Source organism: Neovison vison, chromosome 1 (assembly GCF_020171115.1).
Source record: "Neovison vison isolate M4711 chromosome 1, ASM_NN_V1, whole genome shotgun sequence".
Taxonomy (NCBI): domain Eukaryota; kingdom Metazoa; phylum Chordata; class Mammalia; order Carnivora; family Mustelidae; genus Neogale; species Neogale vison.
In genome coordinates, this window is record NC_058091.1 from 244,374,106 (window position 1) to 244,388,317 (window position 14,212).

Genomic DNA, 14,212 nt, shown 5'->3' on the forward strand with positions numbered 1-14,212 from the left:
GTAACAGATTAAAAATAATTTTTATAATTAATTTTTAAAAAGCTTTTCTTAAAAAAAAAGCAGACATCAACTGAAAATGAGTGCTTTGAGATTTCCATACTGATAACTTGGAGAAGTTGCTTTGGAACTTCGAAGGGTAAAATGAAATGGTAAATGGTGTGCTCATTTCTTAGATGGAATATTCTTAGCAAACGTAAATGACTTCTTTCCTTTTCTTGGTAGAAGTAAATGTTTTAAATGCAAGCATAGTTAATATTTTTCAGAAAGACTTTAGATTAGTAGTATAAAGCTGGTTATTTCAGTGTTTCTTAGCATTGATGCCTACAGAGATTCTGATTTAAATTGGAGGCATATCCAGGCATAGGTGTTTTTAAGTTTCCCAAGTAATTTTAATTTACATTTAGATTTAAGACTTAATCGTTCAGTATACCAGCTACAAATTTAGGAAAACTGACTTTTGTGGTGATTGGTGGTGGTTGTAGGTTTTGGTAAATAAAACATACCCCGTGACTCTGTTTCAAGAGGGAGTTCTATCCTATATAATATGTAGTCCCTTAGTTTTCAAAAAACCGTAATGTGTTCCTAGAAATAGGCCTTAAAGTTTAGTGATGGTTTTGTTTGCTTTGTAGTGGATTCTGTTCCCATGAGCCGCAACTTTCTTTTTTTTTTTTTTTAAAGCCTTCATCTCTTCTCACGTTCTTTGATATATTTCTGGGTTTTGTAAACTCTTCTGTTTAACTTGGGTTTTTTCCCTTCACAGTTGTATGTTTGTTTTATGAAGGTTATGGGTGCATTATTTTGGGCATTCCTGATGATCTCCATTCTTATTTCAATTTTTGTTTAAGCTTATGTCTTAGGACTATGAGTATATTATATTTCTCCTTTTTATTCTGTATATTTATACAGATACTGCCATCTAGACAAAAATAGGGTGTTGCTGAAATGGCACTGTTGCAGTCCTAGTGCTGTCCTATAAATACGTTCGTATTTCTCAGCTGGTGTATAAATTGAAGGGAAAGAAAAGATGGATTATGAGTATTCATAATACAGAAATTTGTTTAAAAGTTGAACTTGTAGAGATCAGTGGTAATGAAGAGTTAAGAGGACTGAGCAGAAAACCCTAGATGTGTGATTCCTGTCATAGCTGGCCCAGAATCTCTCTCCCAGAGGGTAAAAGAGATAGATAGTAAATGCTGGGAAGAGGCCATGTCTTCTTTTTCTTTAAGGCAAAACACAAATTCTCATGGCTGAAGGTTTTGTTTTAATTCCAGTATAGTTAACATACAGTGTTGTATTAGTTTCAGGTGTACAATTTAGTGATTGAGCAGTTCTGTACATTACTCAGTTCTCCTCAGAATAAGTGTACTCTCAGTCCCCTTCACGAATTTTACCAATCCCCTGACCCGACTCCCCTCTGGTACCCATCAGTTCTGTAGAGCTCATGGCTGAAGTTTACTTGTTCAAGTAGTTCATATCCTCAACAGGTTTGGGATGAGTAGATGGGCTGTTGAGTTTTCTTTCCCTGAAAGGGTACTAATAATGCAACGTGCAGCTCATTTTGCTACTTAGACCCCTTGGCAGTCTCTCTAGAGATAGCCTTCCCCATCCCCCGAGTATTGTCATTGGGAAAGTCCATTTAGGTTTCTATGGACAGTACCAGTTGTGTTCTTCAAAGATGATTAGCGGACATTTTCCTAGTGCAATGGTAAGCTGTGGCTGCCAGCAGGTCCAGGGCCCGTTGGTGGAAGTCAAAGACCAGAATTGTGATAGAAAGGAGAGTTAAAAGACTGCTTGCTCTGGAGTCACGAAGACCTAAGTGAAAGGTTCAGTGAAAGCCGTTGGGAATGCCAGACACCGCTGAGTGCCCTACCTCAAGGCTTAGCATACCTTCGGAGCTGTAAGAAGACTCAGTGCTCTAATTTGGTTTACGTTTCTACAGTAGATCCAGAACTGCTTCAGCATGGCATAGTACTAGGGCAGGGGCAAAGGCTGGTAGGTAGGTTTTTGTCGGCCTGGTCAAGGGGGAGACCTCCTGACTCCCAAGGTCAGCTGTGTCCAAATATGTCTCAGGGAAAAAACCAGGGTATGGGGTACAGTGAAATATAACACCTGTAAAACGTGTAGAAAAAGCCTTTCCTGCGTTGGTTCCAGCTTTCCTTTCAAGTACCTTGCCAGCAGTAGTAAGGGTCTGGGAGGTGTTTTGAATGCAGCAGGCCAGAGGAGTTGGAGAAGCTATGTAAACTGATTTTGAGCATACGTTTGTTTCCCAGAATCATACAAAAGAAGGGTGATTAATCTCTTCTTTGTTAGACACAAAACTACTGTTTTTATTTTAATCCTTTCAGTAATCTGTGACTAAAAGTAGACCACAAAGACGGACAAACCCCAGCTCACCACTACTTCCCCATAGCCACACTGGAGTTGGTTGTAAAGGGCTGGCACATTCGAATCAAGATCTTTGGGGTGGCAGTATAATACCTCTCATGACTTTGAAGAGGTCAAGGGGATAAGAGATCTGATTATACCTTCTTTGCCTGGTGCTGCTACAACATATTTTGCCCTTAGCTTTGGGTTATTGTTGTTTTTTTTAAAGATGTGTCAGAGGAAGAGAGAGCACAGGCCAGGGGAGTGGCAGGCAGAGGGAGAGGGAGGCTCCCCAGCTGAGCAGGTAGCCCTACACAGGGTTTGGTCCCATGACCCTGGCACCGTGACCTGTGCTGAAGACGGATGCTTAACTGACTGAGCCCCCCCAGGTGTCCCTGGATATCTTTAAAACAATCTTGAGGGGTTCTTGGCTGGTTCGCATTCAATTTCTGATTTCAGGGCAGGAGTTAAGCCCCATGTTCGGTGGAGCACCTGGCTGGCTTAGTGGGTAGAGCATGTGACTTGATCTTGGGGTTGTAAGTTTGAGCCCAAGGTTGAGTGTAGAGATTACTTTAAAAAAATCTTGATTGTGTCATAGGCCTTTTGGTGTTTCCAACTTCACGTCACGTCCTAGGAAAAATAACCCTATTCTAGAAATCAGAAGCCAGGATTTTATTTTTAAAGTTATTTATTTAAGTAATCTTTATACCCCATGTAGGGCTCAAACTCAAAACCCCAAGAGAATGAGTCACATGTTCCGACTGAACTGGCCACGTGCCCCAGAAGCCAGATTTTAAAAACAGGGCCAGAAATGTGACTAGATGACTTACCGGTCTTCACAAGAGTATTTGTTGAAGCCACCTTTTAAAAGCACTTGAACGGGGGCACCTAGGTGACTTAGCCAGTTGAGCAGCTGCCTTTGACTCGGGTCATGGTCCCAGGATCCTGGGATCGAGCCCCACATCAGGCTCCCTGCTCAGCAGAGAGCCTGCTTCCCCCTCTCCCTCTGCCTGTTGCTCTGCCTACTTGTGATCTCTCTGTGTCAAATAAATAAATAAAACATTATATTTGTTTTTAAAAAAGCACTTGAACATTTCTATCAACCTGAATGGCAGAGAGCCTACATCATTAGGTATGTTAGAAGAATGTAGGGTAAGTGATGTTTGGCTTCTGAAATATATAATCTCAGTGTAAAAGTCTTATAGTGATAGCTGACATTCTGAACTAGTTTAGGGTTCTGATGCTCTCAGCATCTGTGAATGAGGAGAGTGCTGGAATGACCCATTACGTAACGTAAAGACAGTAGTTGAATCCAGAATGACTTGGAAGAACAGTAGGTATTGGACAATCAGACTGAAATGGCAGAAATAGCTAATGATGAATCATGTCTAACATAACATTTCCCATGTGCCAGGCATTTACATGGATCATTTTACTGTCTCAACAGTTTAAAACGGTAGAGAAGGTAGAGCTATTCAGGCATCTGCCCCAGAATCCATACTTAGAAAAAGCATTAGAGTTCTCTTTTTCCTTTGCTGTGAGATAAGTATTTAGCAGCATTTGAAGGGTGGGCAAAACCCTCCATAGCTTTTGGTTCCTGAGAAAATGACTTTTTCTGTCTGACCCCTGCTTCTAGAAGCTGAGTGTGTGCCAGGCTCTTTGGGAAGCATGGCAAGGGAGGGTTTGCACTCTGGCCCTGTTGAGGTTGGCCCAAGTCAAGTATCCTGGTCACTGCATTCCTGGAGCTAATGGAATGACTTCACTTGTGTGTCTCAAGGACATTTACATAAACCACATTTTGAAGTTGCTGAGGCTGATCGAGAAGATAATTTTCAACTCGGCACCTCACACTACAGCCTATTCCTGAGAGTAAAAGAATTTTCACATTTGCCTTGGATTGGCAAATATTAAAAATGGAAAGGAAGGGGCGCCTGGGTGGCTCAGTGGGTTAAGTGTCTTGTCTTCGGCTCAGGTCACGATCCCAGGGTTCTGGAATTGAGCCCTACATTGGGCTCCCTGCTCAGTGGGGGCCTGCTTCTCCCTCTCTCTCTGCCTGTTGCTCCCCCTGCTCATGCTCTCTGTCAAATAAAATTAAAAAAAAAAAATGGTTTATGGGTACCTCCATAGGCATATATACTAGCATACAAGCCTACCTGTTTGTAGAGTGGTCATCATGCCTCATAATGGTGTAATTTAAATTGCCTCCTTTGGGGCAACTTAGGTTAGCTTTGCGTGTGGGTACTTGTTAACTTTTTAAAACATGGTAGCAAACGCTCTCGCACATCTCTTTCAATTTTAACATCTTGAGTAGTGTGACCACCATTATTTTACAAGTAACTAGTAGTGAGTTGGTGCAAAGTATGCTGGGTCCCTGAAGTAATTTAATGTTAAGCAGGGAGGCAAAACTAAGGTAACTCGCCAGGCTTTGTGAGTGTGGTCTTAATTGGGTCCAGTTCCAATACAGGGTGACCACCTGTCTTGGTTTGTCTGGGACTTAAGCAGGGCTTTCCATCCTCAAACTGGAACAGGTGGCCACCTCGCTATGTTCAGTGCCTTCATCTTACAGGCACAGGAAGCCTTTCCCACCCTCACCAGCTTTGCTGGATCAGCTTTGCGGGATCCAGGCTCTGCTTTGGCTCTCGTCTGAGTTCCTGGCAGGAGGGAGGGGGAGGTGGTAGCTGGATGAATGACTCATACCTGAGTCCTAAGTCCATTCATTGTGTGGCCTGGTATCTTGGGTCAGCAGGAACCAGTCTTTGCATTTAAAAACCTTAGGACCTGCTGACTCCCGACCTTCCTTCCGTGGCTCTTTTTTGTGAGAGAATTTCAAGGCTTTCCAAGTCTTGAGGCAAAGGACAGAAATACTTGTTGAAGGGGGAGATGAGAGGTAGGAATAAATCCACGAAAAGAATATGAAGAAAGGGGGAAAGCGAGAGTGTGGGGGCTGGGGTATGTGATTCTAGCAAGAGGGCTTAGTTGTCTGAGCCAGAGTGTAGTAAGGGGCTGCTTCCATCCGGGGGAGTAGAGCAGTGCACCAAGAAAACATGTTGTCTGGTGTCTGAGTAATGTCTATGGATAAGTCAGCCACTGCCAGGCGCCAGTTGAACTGCATGGTTGGGGAGTGTGGGTAGTGGCTGGTGGTCTGTCTGGAGTTGAACAAGAGACTAGATGGTCTCCAAGGGCTTAGAAGTCATTTTGACTTTCATTGCAGCAGAGGACTATGTCCTGTCTTCTTAAACACAGAACGGTATGACGTGTAGGGAAGAGGAAGTGTAGAATGAGGCCCTGATCCCAAGTGTGTGGTCCCGGATTTCCTCATGAGCACTTCTCCATGTTAGCCAGGAGCCTTTTCAAATATCACAACCTTTAAAAGGGCAAACAGGAGAAAACAGATTTAAAGGTGCCCAGTAACTACTTATTGAGTAGCAGTTACATGCCAGGTGTTAGTAGGCACTGGATATAAATACAGTCATGTCCAACACCAAGTGTCTGCCCTTGTGGAGGTTATGTTCCTGGGAGAGAAATACAAAAGTCAGATAGGAACAATGTGCTATGACGAGAAATAAAGCAGGGTACGAGGCAAGGAGGTAAAAAGATGTACCCTATTTTTAAATTTTTCAAAATTTAGATTCTGTTCATTAACATATAATGTATTATTGGTGTCTGAGGTAGAGGTCCTGATTCAATAGTCTTAGAACACCCAGTGCTCACTCCATCGTGTGCCCTCCTTAATGCCCATCACCCAGTTACCCCCCCCACCCCTTCCCCTGTACCCATCCCCGGCTTGTTTCCTGTGACGAAGAGTCTCTTGTAAGAGGTATCCTTTTATCACACCCTGATGGCATAATACATATTGATATAGTAGCTTTTAAATGTTTCAGTTTATATAAATTTTATTTAAATTTAACAACACACCGACTGGACTGGTAAGGAGGCTGGTGTTTTCCAAGGAAGTGACATTGAGCTGAGACCCAAAGGATGAAAAGGAGCTACCCATTTTCACCAGTGTATTAGACACTATTATCACAAGGTCAGCTGCCTTCTAAAAGAGAAAACTAGAGTGTAGTTTGTAGAGCAACACCGACCCTCACAGCATGACATCTCCAGAGATTTCTGCTTTTACCTGCTGTAGGAGGAGTTTTGGGGCAGCAGGAAGCTGCAGGATGGGAATCTTCTGTAGCCCGGGCTAGGATTTTCTGTCCAGAGTCTGACGCCTGCACCTGAGCAGCAGGGCATGGCCAGAGAAATGGATGCAACTGTACTGGCAGGGACTCATTTATCCAAATGCCTAAGTAACCGTAATGACTGCCACACAATCCCCTCTGCTTCCAGAGATTCCTTCTCAGGCTTCAGGAGGACCATGATTCATGTAGTCTCTTCTCAAATTGCCAGCACCTCCTCTCCCGAACTCCAGAACTCCGACGACCTTGCCAATTTATACTTTCTTCCTCCTGCCACCACCTCCACCAATGTTTCTGCAGCTCTTGACCTGTTGTCTGTAATGTTGACCTCAACTGGCTTATTCCCAACAGCATACAAGCAGGGCACCAGTATCTTCAATCCTGAAAACAAACTCTGTTGACCTCACAGCCCCTGTAAGCATCTGTGCCTTCTCTATGCCTCTCTTCTTGGCAAAACTTTGAAGAACTATCTGTTCTCTTGGATTGTCTTCTCGGCCCGTTGCTCCACTTAAATAGGTGTCTTTATCAAGGTTATTATTACATTGCCAAGCGGAGTAAACATTTTTCCGACCATATTAAATTATAGTTTGGGGACATCTGGGTGGCTTAGTTGGTTAAATGTCTACCGTCAGCTCAGGTCATGATCCTGGGGTCTGGGGTAGAGCCCCGGTCGGGCTCCCTGGCTCATCAGGGAGTCTGCTTCTCCCTCTTCCTCTGCTTCTCCCCCTCTCGCCACCAATCGTTCTGTCTCTCTCTTTCTCTCTGGAATAAATAAATAAAATCTTTTCAAAAATTCCAGTTTTTAAGGGCACCTGGCTGGCTCAGTTGGTAGAGTATGGGGCTCTTTCCTCTCTTTTTTAAAAGATTATTTCAGAGAGCGAAACAGAGAGCGGGGTGGGAGGTTGGGGCAGAGAGAGAGAGCGAGAGAGAATCCTAAGCAGGTTCCATGCTGTGCATGGAGCCTGACGCTGGGCTCCATCTCACAGCCCTGTGGTCGTGACCTGAGCCGCAACCAGGAGCTGGATGCTTAACCACGCAGGTGCCCCACGCATGTGGCTCTTGCTGTCAAGGTCAGCAGTTCAACCCCATGGTGGGCATAAAGGCTACTCTTAAAAAAAAAAAAAAAATCTTTTTGGCATTGGAGGCAATTGACCAAAACAACTTCCTGGAAATTATTTCTTTCCTTGTCTACAATGACACTCGATGGGCTTGTTTTCCTCCTGTCTTTTTGACTGCTACTTCCCAAGTCTTTTGGTAAATGTTAGTGTCACCCAGTGCTTAGGTTTCTGTCTCTATTCTACCTAGATGATTTCATCTCATCCCATCTATAGGCTGTAGAGTCCCAAAAGTCTATTTCTAGCCCACGTTCTCCCTTGAGCTCCAGAGTTATAACTTCGACTGTCTCCTTGACATGACTCAAATGTCTAGCATGCAACTCATGCTGAAGTCCTGATCTCCCACCCAAACTCCTGGTGTTTCCTGTCTCTGTAAATAGTACCACCATTCGTGCAATTATCCTCCACTTGTAATCCATTAGCTATACACCTCCACATAGATCTTTCTCCAACTCCACTGGCCTGGCCCTGGGTCGAGCCTCCTGAAAGATCTTACTACTTCCCTTCTTCCTACCAACTACATGCTCCACACAGTCATAGAACGATCTTTCTAAACCGTCAGTCAGATCGGGCTACTTGCTGCTTACCCTTCGTTCTCTGAGGCTGCTAAATACAAACAATAAAATCCAACTTTCCTGTGCCTTCCCTGAAAAGTGTCGTGCTTTGGTCCTTGCCTTCATTGCATTTCACTCTCCGCCCATTAAGCTCTGATGATGCTGGCCTTGATGTTCCTGGAACATACCAAGGTCACTCTTAACTCAGAGGCTTTGCACTTTGCATCTCCTTGAATAGCTGTCCCACTTCTTTCCATGGCTGGTGGCTTCTTCGGCAGGTTTCTGCTTACATATTGTGCTGCCCCTGCCTTCCCCCACTTCACTTTCTATATCAGCATTTATTTTCCTCACAATACTTAATCTATTTAACATTCTCTTATTTGTGTGTGCTTATCGTATCTTACCCACTAGAAGACAGACCCCCCCCCAACACCAAAGTCCTCTTTCTGTCTTGTTTACCACTTTTTCTTACTAGGTAAATATTCATGGACAGGTTGATTGACACAGAGCACACTGGTAGCTTTCCCTACCATGGGTTGGGCCTATACTCAAGAGATTCTCCAGAGGACGACCTTGCCATTCAGTGGCCCCTAGGCAAACAGGCCTTCCTAACTCGTCTTTCAAAATTCACAAATTAGCCCTTGGTTTGTAAGAGATATTAAAGTCATACTTGCTGGGGTGTCTGGGTGGCTCACTTAAGCATCTGACTCTTGATTTTAGGCCAGGTCACGATCTTAGGACTGTGAGATTGAACCCCACACTGGGCTCTGCCCTGCATGTGGAACCTGCTTAAAATTCTCTCTCTCCCTCTGCCCCTCCTCTCTCTTTCAAAAAATAAAAATATAAAATATAAAAAGCAAGTTATACTTGCCTTCCCCTCATTGGTATCTCCCCAAGTCTGGATCCTGGAATGTTCAGCATCTCAGGGTCGGGCCTGGAGCTCTATGGGTAGCCAGCCGGCAGGCTGGGCTGTGGACCTTTCAGACAGATTGCCTTCTCTTGTGGTTTTTGCCCGTGTGCTGGGCTTCAGATGCCACACTGGGTCTGCTGTCCTCTGTTTCCGCTAGGGAGGATATAGTGGAAGATGGTAGGACATGCCCGTCATGATGCTCTCTTCTACAAAACAGCCCTAGGCGGCCTACACCGCCCTGCATTTGACTGAGCATACCTAGTGCCTGTTGACAGGACTTGTGCCTGTGACCTTGTTTCACAGAGGGATGCTGTGGTCTACAGGGCTGGAAGTTACTTCCAGGGTCACACTGTGGGTGTGTAGTCAAGCTGTACTGGCATTCAGCTTCTGATGGTCACACCAGGGTTCTGGACAGGACTCTGTCCTAGAGAGTAGAGAGGGCAGCTTCTGGAGGCATCTCAGTGAGGGGACTGTTTTGCATGACTCCTGGCCCTCTGGCACCATCTGCTGGCCAGAACCAATCAGTGCTTGGGGACTGGCCAGGACCAGATCATAGGGCGACCACCTCCCTGTCCTTGCCTTTGCTGGGTACTGTGAAGCCATCTTGGTACCCGCGTATCCTCATGGACTTTCCCTCCCGGGGGGGAGCTGGAACAGAGGTATCACATGCTCTTCTGGGAAGCTTTGACTCATCCGTGGTTCAATCCCACCTCCCCACTCTCCTGCTGTGTGGCCTAGGACAGGTTACATACATCAGCCATCTCAGTTTCACTCAGCCCACTCTGGTTTGATAACCCTTCAGTGCAGCCTGGAACCCACAGGTCTCTGATGGTGTTGGGCACAGATATGGATCAGGAGGTTTTCTCCTCTTCCATTTAGGTGTGGATGCCACTTTTGCCTAGAGCTTCCATAGCAGCTTCCTGAGGATGGGTCCATAGCCTACCAGAGTAAGGGCCCTGCACTGGCTGGCTGAGGTAGAAGCAAGAAAGCTGAGGAGGGGGCACTCTCTGCAGCTTTGTCCAAGGCCTCAGTTGGACTCTTGGGCCCTGGGCAGGTGAGTCCACTCTGCGCAGAGGAACCTTGCAACAATCTCCCACCTTCTTTCCCAACATCTTGCATTGCTCCTCCAGCCTTGGCTGTGAAGGGTTGGACAACCATGTGAAAGGAGAGGCTACAGCAGCTCAAAAACTTCTTAATTCCTTGAGAAATTGACACTGGCACCATGCTGAGCATGCAACATACATTCTCACATTTATGCCTCCCTATTGATAAAAACTTGATATATTACTAGTATACAGTGCACAAATATGAGTACTGCTCAGTGAATTTTTATATATGGGCACACTCATGCACTATCACCTGGATCAAGATCAGAGAATTTCTAGCATCCCAGAAGCTTCCCTCCTCTGTGGCAGGTAACTACTATGCTATCTTCTCTACATTAGTTTTTGCCTGTTTTCAATCTTTGTTTCAGTGCACTCAGATGGTAAGTACTCCTGCATCAAGCTTCTTTTGTTCAACATTACATCTATGAGATTCATCCATGCTGTTGTTGGGGCCAGGAGTTTCCTTTTTCTTGCTGTTTACTCTTCCACTGGGTGAATGCACGAGGGGGTTTTTTAATTTACAGTTGATGGATTTGTTATTCCTGGCTTTTTCTATTTTTTTTTTAAAGATTTTATTTATTTATTTGACAGACAGAGATCACAAGTAGGCAGAGAGGCAGGCAGAGAGAGAGAGAGAGAGAGAGGAGGAAGCAGGCTCTCTGCGGAGCAGACAGCCCAATGTGGGGCTCCATCCCAGGACCCTGAGATCATGACCTGAGCCGAAGGCAGAGGCTTTAACCCACTGAGCCACCCAGGCACCCCCTGGCTTTTTCTATTAAAGTTGCTGTGAACATTCTTAAACATATATTTTTTAAAGATTTTATTTATTTATTTGCAGGGAGAAAGAGTCAGAGAAAGAGAGAGTGCACAGGCAGGCAGAGTGGCAGGCAGAGGCAGAAGGGGAAGCAGGCTCCCTGTCAAGCAAAGAACCTGATGTGGCACTCGATCCCAGGACACTGGAATCATGATCAGAGCTGAAGGCAGCCGCTTAACCAACTGAACCACCCAGGCATCCCTTAAACATATTTTTTGGTGCATGTTAGAATGTATCCCTGTTGGGTGTTTGTCTATAATTGAAATGACTGAGCCACTGGATATATGTATGGTTTAGCGTTTGTAGACACTGGCAGTCTTCTGGTCTACCAGCCCGAACTCCCACCAGCTACCTGGGAGACTTGCAATTGTTCTGCATCCTTACCAAGTACTTGGTGTGGCCAAGCTATTAAGTTCGGCTCTCCTTGTGACTCAAATAATTAATTTGCACAAAAATCCCGTGAAGCAGGTACTGAGATAAGCCCCATCCTACTGATAAAAAGTCTGAGGCTACAAAGAGGAAACCACAGGGGGGTGCCTGGGTGGCTCAGAGGGTTAAGCCTCTGCTTTCAGCGCAGGTCATGATCTCGGGGTCCTGGGATCGAGCCCTGCATCGGGCTCTCTGCTCAGTGAGAGTCTGCTTCCTCCTCTCTCTCTCTCTGCCGACTTGTGATCTCTGTCTATCAAATAAATAAATAAAATCTTTAAAACAAAAACAAAAACAAAAAAACAAAAAAAAAACAAAGAGGAAACCACTTGCCCTTCCCAATGACACAGGATGTGGGCAGCAAGTGGGAAGCACCAGGTCTGCAGGATCCTTGTGCACCTGTGACCACACACTATTTTATATGTTTTTAAAAATTTTTCATTTGACAGAGAGAGACAGTGAGAGAGGGAACACAAGCAGGGGGAGTGAGGGGGAGAAGCAGGCTCCCCACTGAGCAAGGAGCCCGATGCAGGGGTCAATCCCAGGACCCTGGGATCATGACCCGAGCCAAAGGCAGTTGCTTAATGACTGAGCCACCCAGGCCCCTATACGTAATTTTAAAGTCAGAAAACATGGGTATGCCAAAATGATAGGTCTTTTATTTTTTTTACTTTCTGTTCTTCTGTTCTATTGGATGGCAGAAATGCAATGTGCTTACTTCCTGGCACAGTCAGTCAAGTGAGTGTATGATCAGGCATTGCAGGGGTACACTCAACCACATCAAGGGTTCTTGTCCCTCTTCTCTCTAGTCAGAGCTCCATCCTGCAGAGCTAATGCGGTCATGGCATGGAGTGGGAGGTGAGAGTTGGAAGTTGTCCCATCTTCAGTCATCGTCCATACTCCTGTACTGGCACCGGGACGCAGGCACACCTCATCCTGGCCCCTTGTGAGCTGTCATCCTTGGTTTCTGCTGTGCCCACAGATGGCTGCATTTGTGTGTGGCTTCTGGCTTGGATGGTGTAGGTTCATCTAGGTCCACCAAGTTCCCTTGACTACATTGCACTAGCCCCTTCTTTGCCATCTGTTCCCTCTTTGAGCAACTGCCATGATGTTTGAGGGCTTTAGGACACATTCAGAGGGACACTGAGATCCCTACATATTAGGTATGAGCCTGAGACACTTTCAGGCCACCTGCCTAGGCACACCCAGCTGCCTTTTCTATTTAACTGATCCCATATTTTCTCATAATGGAAGACTTTAGACTTTTCTCACAGACTAAGGCATAGATTCTCTCTACTCTCAGAGCCTACAAACCTTTCTGGGGTTCCTAAGCTCTCCCTATCCCTGCACAGAGAGGATGGGGAAAAGGGAGAGATGGGAGAGAGGCCTTTCTCAGAGACTGTCCCCCAACCCCCGCAACCCGCCCCCACCCCGCCAAGAGTTAACCACAATGCTCTCTTTGCTGCAATTTTTTTTCGCACCCCTATCCTTTTGGAAAATTGGTTCTGGTATCATCATACCTTCTTTGTCCTAACTCTGCTGTTGCTGGTATGCAATTTAAGATTTGAGTCCTTCAGCCTCCTGGGATTTCAGTGGTCCAAAAGATCTTCTTGCTCTAAAAAGTCCATCTATTTTAAGAGTTCATTTTGCAAATCAAGATCCAAGAATTTGACTTTTTTCTTAGCACTCAGCCCTCTCTTTTCTGGAGTATTAAGGTAGTCTGATTTTTAGATGGAAGGCTTAGATTTTGGAAAAAGGAAGAAGGAAGGTCAGAGATCTCATGGGGACTGGATTACTTCTTAGCTTATATGCAGTCCTACGGGCTGGAACACACCTCCAGAGTTCAGTCTGTCTCATGGGTAGGTGCCTGACAAAGGGAGTGCGAAATGAATTCTGGGTAGCAAAGTCCCATTTCAGACGCACTGAGAGAGCTGGTTCTCATAAGAATTCTCCTGTGAGGGACGCCTGGGTGGCGCAGTTGGTTGAACGACTGCCTCTGGCTCAGGGCGTGATCCTGGAGTCCCGGGATCAAGTCCCACATCAGGCTCCCAGCTCCACGGGGAGTCTGCTTCGCTCTCTGACCTTCTCCTCGCTCATTCTCTCTCTCACTGTCTCTCTCTCTCAAATAAATAAAATAAAATCTTTAAAAAAAAAAAAAAAAGAATTCTCCTGTGAACAACTGACAGCAACGAAACTCAATTTACAAAGGGAGATAATCTCTGGAAATGAACTTACCACAAAAAGCAGATTTTCCCACCTGGACTTGAATGTGAGCCCTTTAGCTTCCTTGCAAGTAGTATGCCGGAAACAGTAGTAAATCAGAAAATATTCCCGGCATTTGAGGGCTGTAGCTAAAATTCAGTATATGGGTTGTTGTCCAGCAGCATAATGGGGCTGGAGCTTGTTCCACAGTGACTGTGTGACAGTGGGAATGTCCTTTCTCTTTGATTTTATTTCCTCCCTCTGTAGAATAAAGAGCTTTGAGCACATGGTGTGTGGAGTGACCGAAGTTAGGACAAGACCTCGACCTTTGTGGGGCCAGCTTTGAAGCCAGAGGAACCCCCCCTTTCCTTGCACTCTTACTCACCTAGAGGACCTTGTGGTGGGCTGGTCCTTTCTGATCTGGGCTGGTGATTATGAATAAATGAGGGATAAGTGGTCACCAGCCTGCACCCGACAGTCCTGTAACAGCCTTGTCAATCCTGAGAGGACAGTATGAAGGATGGAGAGAGTTGATTCATA